Here is a 20,682-nt window from a genome sequence, read left to right as displayed (position 1 = left end):
ACCGAACTTTCAACCTTCCAGAAGTGGTTGTACCTCTGTTCCACATTCACAAACAGAGTAAAAGTTTAGTTACAGTTCAGTTTAACAAAGTTTTCTCATATCTTATTTTATTTTTTTTTGTTAAATTTAAGTTTTTTATTGCTCACATCATGTCAACTTGAGATCCAAACTTTAATTGTATTTTTGGAAGAATTTTTTTCCCTGTAAATCCAAAATAAATGATACTCTGCATCCATGCTGCCACTGGCCGACAGCCAAGCTTTAGCTTTTGGCCAATGGCATCATATTTTACACCTTTCCTTTATAGAAAAGCTGCTGTTTAACTCAGCAACTTCAAGGTGCCCAGGTGATGAAGAGCATAAATAAGTAGCAACGTTGTCGCGTGGCTTTAGATGACAGATTAGTGTTCCCAGAAATGCAGTTTGCAAAATGTCTTCGGTGTCCTCCCCTCTCGCAAACATCGGCCGGCCTCTCGCACATGCTGATGCAGTCTGCCGTGTGCTGCCGCAGCATGTTGGAAGCTCGTCTCATTTGTCTAATTTGTGACGTCTTGTGCCTTTGTCCTCTCGCCTGTGACCAAGAAATCAATCTCAGCAAAATATTTGGAAGGTTGGGTTTGAGCTTCGAAATTGCACCTGGATGGGAGGGGAAGGCTTGCCGTGGGACCTTTTATGTGAGGATGCAGCAGTAAAGCTGTGAGGGAGTCTTTTAACACCAGAAGGGTCCTAAAAGAACAGAGAGACAAATCGATCGCAGAGTGTAAATTGAATTGAAAGTGTAAATTGTGTCATTGCAGACACTTTTATTGGTCATGTGAGCTGGGTTAAGAAATGCGATACAACCTCAGAACTATGTCTCTACTTTCAAAATGTTTCAATAACTATGTTCACACCAGGTATTTGGTGTTCACACTGGAAAAGCAGGGAGGGGCCTCTTCTCTTTCTTTTTCTACCACCTACAGTTGGAAGAGGCTTGGTGCGAAATGTCGAAACGATGCAAATCTTGCTCCAGGCTTTTTCTTTCAAACCTCTATTCCTACATGTGAAAAACGTGTTGTCATGTAATTCCATCCAAACTCAAACTGCATATATCAAAATGGTTGTCACTTCAGCCAATTAGAGGAGACGTCACAGCCAAATCCAAGTCTCTGATTGGTCAAAGTTCAACCTGAACTTGCGTTCAATGGCTGCATTTTTGTGTGTAGAGCCTGAAAACGGTCTAAAAAATGTGCATAGTGACACGAGAATCCATGAGTTCTGAACGCGGAAGCCCGAAAAACTGATATAGACTTTTTCATTGAAAGTGGTCGCTTCAGAGGCATTGTATATGTAGCTGAAAGGTTGACTTCCCGTCTCCTGACTGTCCTTGCTTCCACTTTCTTCTCTAAAAGGAAAGCCTCAAACACAAAGGTGACGACTCGACAAGATGATGCAAGGTTAAACCTGCCGCAAGAAGGGAAATGGTTCCAATGAAGGGAAGTTGTGAGAGTCTCGCCAATGACAGACACATCTGGAGAGATTAAACTAATCAGGTTAATGTGTAAAGAAAACAGCCTGAAAAAGCTTTAGGCTCTTTTTAAATGATGCGGTTTCTCCTGGACATGGTTTGGAAGCCAAAAAATAAATAAAATAAATCATTTAGTGTCAAGTATTGTGTTACTAATCTTATGATTTAATTATTTGAAATAAAAAAGGGGATAAATAAAGTAGTTTATAAGTAAAATAATACAGTTTTTTCACTATATCTTGGTTAACATTTCCCGGTCTTGCTGTTTTACAGATGTTTTTTCAGCCGGATCTTTATGTACTTTTTTTCTTTTTCTTTCTTGACAGTGCAGTGTTCTGCATCTTGATTGGCTGCACTGTAGAGTTACTAAAAAAAAATTGGGCGGTGAGTTGAACCAGTTAAGGAAGGATTGACTGATGTCTCATCAGGTAACATTGAGTAGACATGATGGTCAGAAGAGGAGCAAAACTGGTCTTTTTTGTGTTATGTTTTGTTTGTTTGGATCCTCTTTGCTTTGGGAAAACCAGAACTTTAAAAAGACAACATTTAAAATGTCATATTTTCTGTTTTAAATGTAATTTTAGAATTACCAGGTGAGGAGAAATCTGTTCAGGTGCAGCAGGATTTAAATTCACATCCTTCATTTACTGTGATCATGGCTGATTACAGCCTCCCAGGGGTGGACTGCTGTGATAATTGACTTGGAGGTGCAGAAGGTCCCAATGGATTTCTTTATGGTTGCTCATCAATTCAGATGAGTATTTAATACATTTTTGAATCTGTTTCTTGTTTATTTTTCACATTTCTAAAAATCAATAGATGGTGATGGCTGTATGAATTATTTCTGCAGATGTCAAGTATAAAATTACTTATTAAAGTCTCACCCCAACCATCTTTTGATCTATTGTAAAAGTGTTTCCAGTGGTCTTTTAATTGAGATTATGCTGTTTTTAGCCAAAATAAAAATGTTTTGTTCTCTAAAGACAAGACATAGTTTCTGCAGAGCGGCAGGAGTTTATTTGAAATTCACCACATACTCATAAATTAAGCTGAAATTTGCATTTATATGTCCTCCATCATCAAAAAAGTGCACAAGTACATGTTAAAAATGCCAAAAACATTTTGTTCAGAGTTGGTTTTTAAAATATAACAGAAAGAGCAATTTTGATTTGTTCCGTCTATGGAAGTGTAAATAAATTACGATTGTAAGGTTTATCTGGAAATAAAAAGTAAATATCTTGTTAGTTGGAGGATTTGGTGGTAAAATTTAGAGACATGAATCAGTTAATTATCTATAATCTCTTCAAAGTATTAGATCTAAGATTAACCACTAATCTTTTGTCTTAATTTGCAGATAATCTGCTGAAGTCAAATTAAGAGTCCAACACCTGACAATTCCGCCTCTGCAGAGGGAGTTTCTCGCTAATGAAGTGTTATTAAACAAGAGATTATTCCTGAACATCTTAAGTGGTATTGCATTAAAAACCATTTTGTGTCGTTTACCTGGTACCTGTTTGCGTCTCTCAGGTGTCAGAGATGTGGCCGGCGGCGAGCGCGTGCACAGGCCGCGTCTTCGCACTCGCCTGATTGCTTTGGGATGAGTCTTGGAGTCTCCTGTTGCCGGGCGCCGCGGCTCTCTCCTCCTCATTCTTTCTCAGGAGGCCACAGCTCATATCCTTCTTCATTACAGAAGCTCGTAATTCTCCCAATAATGCGCCGTTTTATTGGTGTCGGATCCCTGGCTTGTAAAACAGTGCATTGGTTTCATCCCCTCTCATCCTCCTGATCTTAATTCATTTGCAACTTGAATTGCATCCATGTGAGTGTGTGTTTCTGTATCACAGACAGCACCGGGAAAAGCAAGAAGAGGCCCCTAACCCTCTAAAGCCCACAAAGAAATGAGAAAAAATGTCTTTTTTTTTTTTTTTTAGGAAATCCACAAAAATATTACAATATATCCTTTTTTGAAAATGAGATACAGTATTAGATATGATAAATTTATGCTCACGACAATGTTAGTGTAAGATTAAAAAATATTGACATGGGTGGAAAAAAAGTGTCTCAAATTTGATCCACAAGTTTTTAACATGGATAAACTGTGTTACAAAGAATTAATTATCAACACATGTTGCCTTCTTTTAATACAATTAAGGATTTAAGAAAAATAATAACAACATATGAGTCATTCACACCATAAAGTTAGAAAAACTTTTTACCGCCAAAAGTCTCATGGAGGCAGCCATTTTGAAATGACCAAGAAAAGGCCTTCTACTGCCCCTAGTGGAATGATGATGAACTACAAGGCAGAAAACATGGACCAAGTAAGATACAATGGGTTATTAAGGAAAGTTTGGATCATGCTAATGAGATACGGGGTCTCAGAAATGTGCGTATCGCAACCGTTGTGTTCATAGCTAGCTTGCACATTTTTTGTCAATAAAAAATTCAATACACAATTACCTGGCTCAAGTTGAACAAAACGATGTAAGATACAATATGACTCTATTAGAATTGTGGGCATGGGAAGTCCTCGCTAAAAAATTCTGCTGACTGCTGAAAAAATTACAAAGACTTTTTCACCAAGCAAGAATTTGACCCTCGCTACAAGCTAGAAAACTCCCCAAACTTTAAACAAACTAGTTGTAGATTTTGAACGGCGTGCATGTGGCAAGCACCTAAAAGTGGAGTTCTTTTGTTACTGGTACTTTTTTACTGGAGTATTGTAAAAATGTAATGCATAGATTCATGGCTAGAGTTGACCAAAATGATATAAATAGAATACGTATAAGGAAAGTTGCATGGTTAGCCAAAAACCTCAGTTGCCAAGGATATCCGTAAGTGTACTTTTGCCAATTTTTCGTAAACTTACCTAGATCTGTTTGGTATCCTCAGGAGATCAAAGCATTAAATGGTTGCTATGGCAACCAACCAACAGAAAAGCGACCATTTTGGAAAAAGTGTTTATTACATCAATTTGACAAATGCAGCTATGACCAGCCTGACAGAGGAAGAAGAGAAAACCAGGGGTGCGTTGTGGCTGCCTAGTAAGTGAGGTGGGTGGTGAGGGTGGCGAGGGTGCAGATGGTGCGTAGAGAAGGGTAGCGAGGGCGGGTACCACCTGCGGGTCATACAACGCCTGTCATGGCTTTAATTTGTGTTGACTTGTTTGTTTGCTTGTACAAATAATTAATTTACACTTGATTATCTTCCAAGAGATACAAGGAACCTGGAACAATTCACCTGCGCTGTCCAGTACCAGGTATTTATCTCTGAGTCACACTGGTTGAACTTTTGGCCAAAGATGTCCAGGATCAGTTTTTGGTCTATGAATTGGATCATTCAAAATGAACCTATAAGCTATTGACTATGAATTGTATCAGTAACCACAAATTATATGAAATTAATCATCAACATGAATTTTTAAACCCCTATAACAAAAAGAAACTAATGCTTATAAAAGGTTAATAAGATCCTAGTTGGTGACATTGCCGTCCAAAGTACACAGGCTCTTGTGAGGATGGCTGTGACAATGTGTTTTAACTCAGGGGAGCTAATAAGGTCACTAGAACCAGCGGGACAATGTGTCACTGTTAAGGTCACAAGTTCAGTCCCTGTGTGTAATGTCACCCTGGTAACGGTAAAGCAGATGGCCTCTATACTCAGCCGCTGCTTGCAAGTCTGTGGTACAGCGGACACTGCGACTGAGAAGCCATTATGCACTTTAAGCTTCAATTACAGCATGAAACCTTATCTCCACCCACCAACCCAAGTTCATGTTCTCCTTCAGAACATCTGAAGGGCAAGGGAGCATATGAGTTTGCCATGGCAAAAAGGAAATCTAAGCTTGGTTGAAATGAAATGGTTTTGTTTAAAGCCTGAAATTCTTTTTTCTTTTTTGTTTGTGTCATATTCTGGATTTGATCCACGGACCCTTTTAACCCCCCCGGGATGAACTTTTGTCTCCCACTCAGGTAGCCTCATCTCAGAGTGTGATGAGGGAGACCGGGTCAGGTGTTTTTATCCCCTAACAGAGCCGGTAAGATTCTGTCCATCGGGTCTCCAGAGATGGGGCGGTAATAGCATTTTCAGCAGAAATAATAGGACAAGATTTTGGGGGATGGTGGTGGTGTGGGAGGGTCAAGGCTAACAGGAGACGACAGGAGACTGGTATGGCTTAAATGGAAATACCATATAGATTTGAAATTATGTGGAGCAGGAGTCATTTTAGCATACGATTAAAAAGCTTTTTTAGAGATCAATAGTTTTAGAAGATTCCTTGAACATTTTTAGTCACCTAGTTCATAACTAGTTAATAAGGCTTAAACCAAACTTCTCTCTATGCACTAGTTGTCTTTTTAGCTTTTCTTTAAGAATTCAGAGGTAATATCTTGTCATACACAGATAGGTGGGGCGGATTAGCAAAAACTGGAGTTAAATATTGTTCTGGAGCTTCAGAAAAAATAAATTCCAGTTTTTTACTACTACTACCGTATTTTCCGCACTATAATCTGCACCAGATTAGAAGACGCACTGTCAATGAATGCTTAATTTTTTAACCTGAGTTATACATAAGGCACACGGAGACAAGAGAGTCCCCTATTGGGGATCTATTGTTCTGGGGTACAACTGACTCTGCCTGTAGAGGGAGCTGTTGCTGTTCTTGTGTGCTCGTTCTCATTGGGGCACCTGGGGTCCCACTCTGTTGTCTAGTAGCCGTAGAGTGGACCATGAGCTGCTCTGTGTTGGGTGGGCGCTGCAGCGATGACCCCTGTGGTTGGGCTGGGCCTTGGAATAAATACATCCCCATCATACCGTTTTGCCACAGCAGTATTGCACCAGACTGGTTCCTTTGAGCTGCAGTTCTTAAATTTTTTGTTCAGTTTCTATATAACGGTTCATTGTGGGAACTGTTCGACTAATTGATTTTCTGTTTTAAACATTTTTCCTTTTTTATAAGTATTTTATATGCTTTCATGTCATCTGCTCATAGACATAAAAAAGGTCATGACATGAACATTGACTCAACTGAGGACGTACTGTGTTCTGTAGAGGTGAGACAGAAGGTCCTGTTATATTTCAGCACTCGGTTAATCCCATCATTAACTTACATCATGGATGACAATAACATTAATATTTATCCAATCATAACCCTTGCTGCAAATGATCTTTTACAGCTGTGATCATGTTTCACAATAGAAATTACAACATGCAATCTACTTCCGCTAAATCAAACTCATGTTCTCATAATGCACGCCATATGGCGCCTGGTGTGACACCACAGCTGTGGATGTTGGCCAGCCAATTTCTTATCATGCTGCGACGGCGTTGACTTTCAGGAAATTTGAATACGGACACTCATGAAGGGTGACTGCTTTCCTGTCACCCCATTCTGCAGCTCCATCAGTCACCTTCCTCATGTTGATGTACTTACCCATCACATTTGGTAAAAGAGTCGCATTGGTTTTGTGTAGAAGTGGTGGGTCGTTCAATATGGTGTCAGTCTAGATCGGTAGTTGACTCAACTGATCTTGTTTTGGTTCCTAAATAAGCAGATGCACACGAGTCAAGTGAAGCCAACTGTTGGAGATGTGTTTTTTTGGGAGGTTTTAGTTCTTGGCGTCATTTAGATTTCTGAAATTATCCACAACTCTTCCCCCCTCTCTTGTTCAAACTAAAAATCAATCTGTTTTAAAGTGGAAAGATGGACAAAAGATAGTGGGAACGACCAAGCCCACTATCAAAACCAGTGTTTGGAATAATGCCATTCAAAGTAACAGCGTTACTTTCACTTTTTTTAATCACAAAATATTTGTTTTTATAGTGATGTTATAGTTTAAAGTGGTGCGTTACTTTGAATTGATTCAACAAGCCATTCAAATCAAACACACCACAGGCCGCTGTTGGACTATAAAGGGTATTTCTATGATTGATCATACTCATATCATACTCAAAATATTTGTAGAAAAGTAATGAAATCAGTTGGTATTTTGATCAAAATTCGCTTCTCTATAAATACACCTTGCATGATGAAGCTGTACTACAGTTTAATTTATCCACATTTTATCTACTGTAATATAATCTGGGGACATACATGTACAACATATTTGAATAAGTTATTATTATTACAAAAAAAGATTCTTGCATATAATTAGTTATTCAAATATACTGTCCCTTTCAATTCCTTTATTCTAAAAATATAAGATATTAACAATATTTAACATTAATACTTATTGTATCTGTGTCTTTACGTTTAATTATCGGTAAAATGTTTTACCAACGTCGTTTGTTGATTTTTTTATGTATTCTTGCGATGTTCATGTTCATCCAACAAGACGCTGTGATGATTTCCTTTTGTAGAACTACCACCAATCAAAATACAGTAAAGTACAGAGGGCCAAAACTTTGGAATAATCTATACTGTACTCTTAAATATATTTTTTTTTGTTAGAGAAATTTAAAAAAGAATTAAAATTGAGCTTACTTTTATCAACTTTTTCAAAAAGTGTGAATGGGGTAAAATGCTAGACAATTCTGATCTGTTGCATGATTATGTTTTGGGGAGGTGGTTATATAAGACCCGTGTAGGTCTTCACACTCTCTCCTGCATGGATGTATTTCAGTGTATTTGTCACTGTAGTCCATGTGATTGCATTTTATGTATGTGCAAATAAATAAATAAAAATTTAAAAAAAAGAAATCTATCAGAACTTTTTAGCCTAGTAGAAAAGTGTCTCCCGGGACACTGGTAAGTCATGGGTTAAAATTTGTGGTCGAGTCATACCATATACTCTAAAAATTAGGGGTGTAGTGGTTCATTGAAACAGCTATTCAACGTGATTTGTGGTTTCTAATGTCGTTCTTAGTCAATATAGAACTCACAAATATCCATCCAATAAATTATATCAAAAGCCTATTTTTATCTTACAATAATTTAGAACCACCCACTTAAGAAGAAATAAAAAAAATATATAAAATTTTTAAAATAATACATCGTCAAAGATATTTAACCTGTTATAATTGAGCCTCTGGTGTTTGTTTGTGTGAAGTATGGTGTTCATGAACCACCAAATATTTCTGGAGCGCGGTTGTGTCTGCAACTCACCCCCCTCCCCCGCTCTCTTTGAATTTCATTAGTCTTGCTAAAAATGGGCAGATTTGTTTTAATGTTTGCTTTAACACTAAATAAAAAGTGAAATGAATCAGTCTTTCGTTTCACCCTTAAAGGTCTTCCAGACGAGGAGAAGCTTAGAAAAAGAAAAACACAGAGGTTTGTGCTAAAGTGTGTGACACCTGAACCAGCATGATTGCAACAGACTGTGACATGCGCTATCACCCGCAGTTTGATGTTGGATACGGAGGTCCTAAAGCAAAGTTTGTTTTCAGGGCAGCTGTCTGCAGTGTTGTGACAGTTCCAAGGTGTAAGAAAAAAGAAGAAAAAAAGTGTGCCTTTACCTTGTCAAAAGCATTATATGTTTCTGTCCAGATAACACATCAGTGGTTACATCTTACAGGTCTTCACAGGAAGGTAATCCACTCCTCGACCTGAGGTTTCAAAGTATGACTGTGAGCCAAATACAAAGCTGAATGAACACTGTAGTATATATATATATATATATATGGGGTGAGGGGCGGTGTAAAGGTATAAAATTCAAATGTGAAGGGGCCAACCAATCAGCCTGCATCCTTTCAAACCTGCATTTAATAACATTAAATACAAATGAAATAGTTTATGAAAATTCTACAATTTGACAGTCTTTTTGTCTCTTTACATATGACAGAAATACACCTAAATACATTTTTGCCAAAATTGCTGTCAATTTTGTATTTGAACACCAAAAATAAAATGAGGAAAAAGTCTGCAATAAATAAAATGAAAATAAAGTCAACATCAAACCCTGGTTCACATGAAATGCTTTCTGTAAACTCCCAAATTTAAAATACACAAAAAATAAAAAATTGTTATTTTATTGAAAAGTAAAAACTTGACACAATCTTTTTGAATTTTACCCCCCAAAAAAAATCAAATTTGTACTTGTCCTGAAGGTTTTAGCTGTCAACTTTTCTTTTTATTATTTACACTTGACAACGTCAAGTGTATAATTCAGCCAATCACAATCAAGCAATCATTCTATGGGGTTATTTTTCCACCAAAACTCTCCCACCAGGATACGTCCAACAAGAAGCTCCGCAAGCACACACTCCTCCACAAGGGGGCAGAACTAGTTTTAGGAGCGTAAGAATACTTTCACAAGTGCAGAGAAAAGGTTTCACGAGCGGGCTGGCGTGGAGACTGTCCTGCATCCATGGAATGTACCTTGTGTGCGTGGAGTACGAATATTCCGTGTGTGGAGTTTGATATATGCTTCTAGGAGAGTTTTGGTGGAAATTTTACTCCATATCATCCACAATTTTAGAAAGCGCTGGGGTTGTATATTATTGCTATTCTGAACCAGTTATATTGTAAGGAATCACTTTTAAGCAACAAGTAATCTGTGATGTATTATGGTATGGAACACTGCTCCTGATTGGACAGCTCTTGAAAAATCGGCTTTCCATGTAACATATCTGTCATGAAGACGTCCACCCACTATCCTTGTGTCCGGGGTGGATTTGCACAAACCCGTGTGGATAAATGTGTTTCTGCGAGAGTCAAGGATTTCTGCTGAAGTTGCTTCTAGGTGCCTGCAAGATAAACAACATCTCTACTCCACCCCCGCCCCCCCAAAAAAGAAAAAAGAAATCAACATCAAAAGAGATCCTGCAACCTGTCTGCATGACGGATGAGTGAAATTTGAAAGACGAGGCTTTAACATGCCATTTGATGATGAATCGCTCCTTTCTTCCTCTTTATTTCTCGCCTGTAGCAGTTTAAAAGAAGAGACGGCGTCAGAAGAGATCTGCGAGGATTTGCCGTGAAAAACTGACGGTGGATGATGAGCGCTACAATATGGAGGTGAAGATGGTCGAGGATGAGAAAGATGTACTTGTCTTTGTAATGGAAATGAAAAGAAGTTTAACTCAATCTTTTTTTATTATTATTTTAACTTCTTACGAACTCTAACTTAACCTAACCCCCGATAACTCACATCTCTTTGAAGATCAAATGCCACGCTCCCTTCTTAATCCTCCCTCTAAGATTAAATTAATTTACATCTGTGAGGGAAGTTACCAGCTCTCTTTTAGACTCAGCGCAAACTGCAAAGGAACAGAAAAACTGTAGAATTTGTTCACTGTTATTTTCACGTACCGTATTTTACACACTATAGACTCCTTACATGTGACATCAAAGCGCCATTCGTGAACGCCCTGTCCGCCATTCGGGGAGTCAAAGTAAGAGCGTCACTGTTGCAGATTGATCTCTTGTCAATCTTTTGTCTTGTCCACTTGACTGTATACCTTTGATCTGTTCCTTCCGTGTTGTCGGACAAAATAACGAGGCTGCAAGGTCTGTGACGAATCTGAACTGACGTCTGGTGTCTCTTCTTATGGAGCCAATCGCACCAACACACAAACACAACACAGAGAAGCTGGTCAGCAACTTTGTTACATTTTACGATATGTTCTTATATTTGACAAAATACAAAAAATATTCATATAAAAACAGTCATCAATCAATTCATCTATCTTATTCCACTCATTGGGGCAGCAGTCTAAGCAAAGATGCCCAGACTTCCTTCTCCCCCGCCACTTCCTCCAGCTCCTCTGGGACGGGACCCCAAGGCGTTCCCAGACCAGTGAAGAGACTTAGTCTCTCCAGTGGGTCCTGGGTCTTCTGCCCAGTGGGACATGCCCGGAACACCTCTCCAGGAAGGCGACCAGTAATCATCCAGACCAGATGCCATAGCCACTACAACTGGCTCCTCCTGATATGGAGGAGTAGTGGTTCTACTCCGAGCTCTGACACCATTACAAGTCTGACACCATTACACGTTAGCCGCATTAGGGTATTTATAAAAAAAAAAGCAGACTAATGCTGTTAAAACAAACGTTACTGTGACAATGCTAACTCCCAACCTGGTTAGTAACACACAAAAAACCCAGTCTGTTACCGCTACATTAGCCATGTTAGCATATTCACAAGCAGCCAAACTTGTTTAGAACTGGTAAAAAACACCAAACCAAACATTTTGATGAATCCCCTTGTGCCTCTCAAAATTGCTTTTACATCAGTAAAAACACCCAGAATTAATCCATCTATATAAAACGTTCTGGATTATGAGGCACAGTGTTGTTTTTTTGAAAAAAAAAAAAAAGTAAGGCTTTAAAGTGTGATTTTTAGTGTGGAAAATATGATAATCCACAAAGGATTCAAAGCCATGTGCCTTCCTGCTGGCTTCATGCAACACAGCCTGAACTGCAGAGAAGAATGGCAGTAATGGAAAAAAGGACCCAAGCAGGATTATCTTCTTCTTCATCGTGGCTTTGGAAAATACTGAAGCAGGAGGTTCAAAAGGAGCCAAACCTGATGTAAGAGTCTGAAGATCAAACCGAAACATTACAGAGAGAGAGGAAGAAAAAAATAGGCTTCTGCAGCTTCCTCACAGAAGTGATGTAGTGCAGAACGGAGAAATTAAAAATGATGCCACTTTGCATTTGTTTGGATTATCTTTGCACTTTGAGTTGTTGGTGTCTTGAAATGCCTAAATGTGAATGGCAAAAAGTTCTGACTCATTAAGCTCACTTTATCGCAATCTCCACCAGGGGCTGTCCAAGCATCACCCTCCATTCATTCATTCATCCAGCACTGATGCATGAACTACAGCAGCAAGATATGGGGGGAATTTTTCAGCCCAACAGAGAATAGGCATTCCAACAATGAGGGTAAATGAAATAACAAGGGATTTTATCCTGCAACCTGGGAGGGTTGTGGAGGAAAAGTGACTTTCTAAAAAAGCACAGATGACTCAGCAATCTTTCATGTGGATGTGAGATGAAATTGGTATTAAAAGCAGCACATAAAAATAATTTTCCTAGTATTTTATTTAAGTAAGAGAGCTAAAACTAAGAAATAGGAAACATGTGACCATTGATAAGTATTCACATGTTTATAAAAATAGTGTTTTTGCTTTTTTAACATGTTCTTGTGACATTTTTATGTCACGATGGAGGAGATATATTAAGAAAACTAAGCCTAAAATTGTATTTCTAAGTATTTCTTTATTCAAATCGTAGTGAATCAGGAAGAAAAATGCAGTTTGAAAAATTTCGTATTTGTTACCTAGCAGGCTACAAGCTCCTATTCTGATGCATCCACTTGCAGACGACTAGATCCGTGTACGTCTTTGTTTTTATCATTTACTAAGTTTGGATCTGGCTCAAAACTATTTTTGTTGGACCTGTAATATTAGCTTGGGGGTGTCAGGGGCTGTAAGCTAGCGGGACAGAGTGTAAACAGATGGGTGACGGGAACTGGGGGCGGGCTTTCTCTCTGCCAACAGTCCCGCAGTGTGAGACTGTAAATATTTGGTTCAAACATTTATTTATTTATATATATTTCAGATACCCCAGAGAATGCTTTTTAATAAATAGCAAAATGGCAATCATATTACCATAAATAAAAACGTTAATATCAAGAAACTTTTATTTTTTCTGTATATCGTCCATCCTGCAAAACACCCCAAAACTGTATTTTTAACAGTTTGAGGTCTGAACTTTTACACAGCCATTCCAAAACTTGAATTCTTTTCTTTACACCTATTATCATGTAGATTTCCTGCTGCGTTCTGGATCATTTGTCCTGTTGCATGACCCAGTTTCAGCTGACAGACAGATGGCCTCACTCTAAGCACAGTGGTACAGAGGAGTGCATGGTTCAAGTTCTGCGGCTACAGAGCATGCCTGAGCAAACATCCTATAAGCCTTATGTCTGGTTTTTAGACTTCTTTCTGCAGAAAATTGGCTTAAAAAATCATAGTTCTTGACAATAATTTGTTTGGTTCTGTCCCCAGAACTTTGATGCAAAAGTCTCATAGTTTGCTTAAATTTGGTTGTTTCTCTGCCTATTTTTGGACAGAAAACATGTTCTCCTGGGCAAACCCCCAAAAAACACAAACCTCACTTTAGTCATTTTCAACCATGCTTCCATGATCATGCACTACTCCAGAGTTCATTATACTTCTTTTTGGGGGGTGTTTTCATGCCAGGATTTTGATCCTCATTGGTTTGTTTTGGGGCTATGTAGACAATGGACAATAAACTTTATTGATCCCTAGGGAAACTGGTGGAAATGCAAAACATCCAAAGACAAGTTGGCCAGAAATGGGCAGCAGCCACTCAGATCAGGAAGCAGTAATCGCCCAAAAAAGACACATGAGGAAGTACAGGATATGATGTCAAAAATCTATCACCTTCAACCTGTGTCGCAGTAGAAATGGCATTGATTGAAATATAAAAGATCCACACACAGCACCCCCACTCTCCTCTTCAGAATCTACTGGAACTACGTTAATTACAGAAACGGTTGAAAAGTTAACACTGGAGCTGGCGTCAAAGGGTTAAACTCCTTCCTATTTAACTTGGAGCAAATAAGTTGGACAAGTAGGTCTTTCAGTTATAAGAAAACACATTAAAAAGGCTGTTCAATTATTTACCCAGAGAAGCTAACACAAAGAAAGGATAGGACGCTCAAGTTAGGCCAAACTTTTAACTCACTTGCAAGTAAACCCTGGTGTGAATCAAAACAGTGTGAGCTCAGAAAGACCACTTAACTTGAACAGCTAAAGATATAATCACATGCACACGATTAGACCTGTATGCGTTGCTGTGTGTTTTTGTGTTGTCCAGGTCCTAAGCAGAACAGTTGGTTCAAGGAGCATTTTAAGGGAAGCGCAGATGTGTCTTGCAGTTTCCTTAAGGCTTATTAAAAATTGAACATATAATAGTTGTGCGTGTGGTAAGTGTATCGTGAAGTATTTGTAAGGATAATTTAAGTTGCACACGCGTCACAACACTCTGGTCGTTAGTAAGGGATTAGCAGCAACTCCCCTTTTGGTTGGCCATGGTGGATGATGATCGGGAGATCGTCAGTTTGGTTCCCACTCTGTGCACCTATGTGTTGAAGTGTCCTTGAGCAAGACACTGAAGCCCACATTGCTCCTGATGGTTACAGGTTGGCAACAACGTTGGACAGAGGACAGTGTATGAATGAGTGAATAGGACTGCAACTATAAGGCACTTTGGGCCTCTTAAAAAGGTAGTAAAGCACTATATAAGTACTCACCATTTACCATATACCATGCATGGCTAGACGCATGTTGGGTGCAGACGAAAACATGGGCAAACATGTACAGGCTTTTCAAGGTGCCCGCGCACAAAACTTTAATGCAAAAAGGATCATACACACATATAAAAGTCCAGGTTATTCTTACCCAGCTATGCCTCATCCGAAAACTGAGACATTTTTTTTAAAGGTCAATGAGTGCTGATCATGGCATCCAAAGGATCCTTGTGGAAATGTCATGGGAGTGATTTAGTTAACATTCTGTAATGGGAGGTTTCCTCAAGTACTCAGTGAAACCATCTCTGTGAGACATCTTATTTTCCCCTTGGTTTACACATTTCTCATTAATTCTTGAGCGATTCAAAGTCAATTTCTTCATAACACTTGTGTTTCTAAAGCTCCTATCCAAAAAAAAGGTTCTGGTTGTAAGCATGCAAGCCAGAGGTAATAAATATTTTTTCATTGATGTGTCTTTTCAGAAAGATTAACTTTTATATTTCAGAGTCATGACGAAAGAATCTACAAACATTTCTCTTTGAAAATCCAGTTCAGAGGTACTTTGATCTCATGAAGCCTGGTGTCAGAGAGTTTTACCTCTGAGCCAAAATTCTTCACAAAAATGCATTGAGTCAGACAGGAGTTTATGTCAGCTTTGTAGATTTAAAAATTCGTAATTAGAATTAAGGGCATTGAATTGTGATTTCTATGTTTTTAATAGACTTAGTGCTGATGTGAAAGCATTCCTCTGGGATTGATTAAAAGTTCTAAGAACAGTCAATGGAGGAAATAGGTATTTCACTTTTGCTGGTTTTGTAGGTTTGCCCACTTAAAAAGAAGTTGATAGTCTTTCATCTTAATAGTAGATTCATTTTTAAACAGTGAGAGGTAGAAAATCAAGAAATTGACCTCAAATAATTTATATACATTTATTTTGATTTCATTGGAGAAATAAGTATTTGATCTCCTAGTAACTAAGAGTTCTAGTTCCCACAGACCAGTTTGACAGGTCTGTTGACCCATGTTTAAGAATGCGTATTTATCCCATATGGTGTTCACACTGGACAAGCAAGGCGGGGCTTCATCTTCAACCTCTGATTAGAAGATTCCAGGTTCGGTTCCCGCCTTGCCCGCCCATGTGCTGAAGCATCCTTGGGTAAGATACTGAATCCCACATTGCTCCTGGTCATTATAGGTTGGCACCATCTGTGTGTGAATGTGAGTACATGGGTGAATGGGACTGTGTCTGTAAGGCTACAATCACACTAGGCATGTGACGTATGTTCAAGAACATGCATTTAACTCAAGGTGTTCACACCGGACTGCTATTGTTTTCTAGCGCATGTCATCTACAGTTGGAAGAGGCTTGGTGTGAAATGTCGAGGCGGAGCAAATCTTGCGATTTTGGGATAAAACGGAAACAGTTCGGTTTATTGCTGAACTCCTTGGGTAACATCATGTCAATATAGCTGCCTTGGTTTATCTTTATTTGAAAAAGGGACTCAGATGTTGTCAGGATTGTAACTGGGTTCCCCAGACAGCCCTGAATCCACACATCACTACCAAATCCCTGATTGGTCAGCTGATTAACTGGCAACACATGTTCAATGACTGCACGTTTTCTATGTATAGAGCCCCAAAACAGTTGTAGAAACTTGTGTAGATATGTGTGGACATTAGAGTTTTAAACATGAAAGCCCGAAATGTGCATTTACATGGGTGTACATGGACTTTTCTTTAGCTGGATAGCTCAACTGGTTAAGTGTGGGTCTGGCAAGTGGGAAATCAGTGTTCCATTCCTAGGGTGTGCAATGACCTTCCTCCAGTGAGGGTCCTCAGGCAAGATCCTTTGCCCAAACCTGGGTCTCCCTTTGACGGACTCCAGCCCAGATTATAAATACAGGGTTGTGTATACAGATTTAATTGTCTCTTAATTATCATACTACCTGTGGGAAGGTGAACAACATAATAGACCTTTCATTGTCAGTGGCTGCTTGTATATGCATGGCTGAGAACTGTGTGAACGTAGCTTTAGACTCCCCTAATCAAACTGTCACCTGAACTGAAGACACCTTTTTGAACTAATAATCTGTATATAAGACACCTGTCCACGGAATCAATCAGACTCCAAACTATTCAACATGGGAAAGACTAAAGAGCTTTGAATAGACTTAAAGTTGTAGACCTGCACAAGACTGAAATGATCTACAAAACCATCAGCAAGAAGCTGGGGGTTGTGAGAACTGTTGGTGCAATTGTGCCAAAATACAAGAACATGACCATCAGGTCTGGGACTCCAAGCCAGATCTGGCCTGGTGGGGTTTCCATGATGACGAAAACAGTGAGAAATCAGCCTAAAACAACACAGCTGGAATTAGGTAGTGATCTCAAAGCAGCTGGAACCACAGTCACCAAGAAAACCATTGGTGATACTTTACACCGCAATGGTTTAAATTCTTGCAGTGCTTGCAAAGTGCTGCTGCTTGAAAAGGAACATATAAAGACCCGCCTGAAGTTTGCCAATGAACACCTTCATGATTTAGAGAGTGATTGGGAGAAGGAGGTCGTGGTCAGATGTGACCAAAATTGAGCTCTTTAGTACCAACTCAACTGTTTGGAGGAAGAGAAATGCTTCCTATGGCCTCACAAACACCCCCCACCACTATCAAGCTTGGAGGTTTGCACAGGGCTACCTCATTGTGTGGAAGGGAAGATGTACCTTCAAATCATAAGAGAGAAACCCCTTCCTTCCTTACCCAAGAGGCTTAAAATGTGTAGTGGATGGGTCTCCCAAGAGGATAATGACCCAAAATATACAGCGAAGACAACCAAGGAATGCCCAGAGAAACACAGGAAACTTAGCTTCAAGTATCAAATAAGCTTCCTCCACCATTTCAAAATGCAGGTTTGTGACTAGACAGTCACCTTTTTAGCGCTCTCCATTTCCAATCGTTGATGTACAAGATGTCCTCTTCTGAGCTTTCAATGACCCGCAATTAAACTCTGACCTCAAACCCAGGTTCAGGAAGGTGAGTAAAATATGTATTTTTTTAGATAATTACCTCTAGTCTTACCAGGGCTTCTTTAAATGTTCAGCAGATCATGTGAATTCTTCACAATATATACATGGACTTAAATAAGCCCAAGTTTAGGTCCAGATTTAATGATGTTTCTCTTCAAGCAGGGCTGAGGGTCTCAGTTATGTGAGGAGAAGCTGTGTCCAGTCTCTAGTAGCAAGGAGTTGCCAAGAAAGGCCCTCTTCAGTAGAGTTGATCGTGATCTTAATTTAAGATTAAGATCGACTTTAATAATCCCTGTGGGGAAATTCAGTTAGCAGCCCAGTAACATTAATATGAAATATACTGGGAAGAAAAACTCTGTGTTCCATTTATGTTCAAAAGAAGTAAATATGTATATTAATAAAGACTATTAAAGAGTTTTTTTCCTGTTTTCTTATTTTATTTTGAATCTCTGATGTGGCCCCAGTCTCAGTGACCTCTGGGTAAATTGAGTTTGAGACCCTATCCAGAAGTAATCTGATCTTACACAATAAAATAAAATTACTTGTCTTCTAAATCACACTGGAAAATGGAAATGTTGTATTATTATATTTATTATATTTCTCACCCCTGTGAGAAATATAATCATTTTCTTTATGAGTAAAAGCTCTTCAAAAAATTTTAAGTATGACAAATTTGTGTTTTATTCAAACATAAAACCAAAAATAAACAGAAAATTAAAAATTAAAATAACAACTAACAGTGTAGCGAAACGGCACCTGCACCAAGCCTCTTCCGACTGTAGGTAGCAGAGATCCACTAGTAAACAGTAGAAAAAGAAGACATTGCTCTCTGCATGAACACCATTTGCTAAAAGAATTTGCATCCCATCCCCAATGTGAACATAGCATTACACTTACCACACACACAGCAATAGCATGAGGATGCGGCTGCTCCTCTCTACAGCCCTTTTTGGGCCCGCACAACCGAAAACCACACAGCACCAGTATGGTACATGTGACAAGGGCTTAAGGGTGTACCCACCTTTGCCCAGCAGTACCTTTGTAGATCCCAGCAACCCCATGACCCAGCATAGATATAAGCCAGTCTAGGCAAAGGATATTTTGATTGGTAAGCCCTTTTCTACTTTGTTCAGTGAGTTGTTTCACTTTACTCATATGGCTAAACCGGTCTCCTGTGCTTGATTCCACCAAAACTACATTTTATGACACAAGAGAATCATGTAAGTCGAAAGTTTATAATTTTTCAGAATTAGAATGTCTTTATTGTCACTGTCGACACAAACAATAGAATTTAGAGCAGACACCATATCAGTGCAAAACTTTAACCTTTTGACATCTGAATTTATTTCCAGACATATAAAAACATCTCACTTCTTTGCTTTTACGTAAATGGTAGCTAAAAATGCCGAAGTGGTTTGATGCATTTTTGCATTAATAGGTGTCAAGGGTTTGCATATACACAATATTAGCACGTCCCCACAGTATGTTGAACATACAGTATTAGTAAAAATGTATACTGTACAGCAGTATTTGTTAATTTAATTAAAAAGTAGATCCAAGAACACAAAATAAAAATGAAAGATATTAAAAAATATTGAAGTTAAATTAATAAATAATTATACATTTACATGTACATATCTAAATGAATGTATTTCAAGTAATCTGTCATTTGATGCCTAGTTATCCTATGTTTGACGTGTCTTTGTGAATATAATCCTCTGTTGATTGATTGTATTGCACATGCATTATTCTTTCTTGATTGCTTCAAATAAACCATGTATAATCTAATCTAACATTTAGGTATATATATGCACAACAAGAACATATTTGAAGGTTTGACATTCATCCTGTCGACATGCACACGTCTTTATAACAAAATTTTAAGGAGAATATTCCCATGACACAATCCATAATTTACACATGCAAACAAGCAATAAATACTTTGGTTTACCTTAAAAAATTCCCCTCCTCTCTTTTCTGCACCAGTGGTCTAATGCTCTTACGTTTGGCCTTTGTTCTGAGCATCACTGCTTTAAAGCAGAACACAAAGAAGAGCAGTGTCTGCTGCTTTCAGAGCAAAATGTAGAACACTGTACCTATTGTGTTGGTCACCTTCTGTATCTGTAGGAAAACATTTCTGACAAAATAACTGCAAGAAACAGATCAGTACTTAACACTGTTGTATATTTGATCGATCTATTTAGGGTGGGATTACCGGATACATGAAGCCCAATCAGGAGTGTAGCTTGTATTAAGGACACTCGTAACATCACTTTATTCATTTTCCATATCCTCGTTATGCTGATCAGAGCTGCGGGGGCCCAGATGGCCCGTACCAACTGTTACCGCGTTAGACAAAGAAGTACAACTCACAGATCGCTTACTCATCGGCAATTCTGTTTGGATTATTTATTTTCCCTCCTTTCCTAGCTGTCTTTAGATAAAGGAGGAGTGCATCATGGGATCATCATATATGTTGTAAAATAAAAAATACAATATAAATAGAATGTACAGCTGTTTGTTTAACAGTGGCGGAGGTGAAAGGATGCAAATTAAGAGCAGAGTGGACAACAAATGAAAGGATCAAAAATATGTACTTCGAACAATTGAATATTTGAAACAAATACTTTAAGCGGCTCAAGATTTCATTAATAAACATTGCTTTTGCTGTTAAAAAGCTTTATTGATGATTTCCTAATTTTTGACAAAGATTTGTACTAATATTGACTAAAATATTCAGGGAAAATGTAGGGCATAGCTTTTCGCTGGTGGGCAGCTGCCACCCCTAGCCCCCCTGTAGCTACGCCCCTGAGTTTAACATTAATTATTTCCATCTATCTATGAATGATGTGTTTTCCCCCTTTTTTTGCATTTTTGTTCATTTTATATATATATAAAGGAAAACAATCCGATTCTAGTTCTGACTTCAGAGACCCGC

At 38.6% G+C, this 20,682-nt stretch overlaps 1 long non-coding RNA gene across 1 annotated transcript in view; it reads left to right on the top strand.

The window, feature by feature from the left end:
- LOC118598053 overlaps nucleotides 1-11,456 on the top strand; it is a 185,284-nt gene extending 173,828 nt beyond the window's left edge. Inside the window, exon 7 of the long non-coding RNA XR_004947128.1 lies at nucleotides 10,371-11,456. This is a non-coding gene — a long non-coding RNA (uncharacterized LOC118598053). The remainder of the gene's footprint in view (nucleotides 1-10,370) is intronic.
- Nucleotides 11,457-20,682: the final 9,226 nt, after the last annotated feature.

This window comes from Oryzias melastigma, linkage group LG23, assembly GCF_002922805.2.
Source record: "Oryzias melastigma strain HK-1 linkage group LG23, ASM292280v2, whole genome shotgun sequence".
Classification (NCBI taxonomy): Eukaryota; Metazoa; Chordata; class Actinopteri; order Beloniformes; family Adrianichthyidae; genus Oryzias; species Oryzias melastigma.
This window is presented reverse-complemented; position numbering and strand designations above follow the sequence as displayed.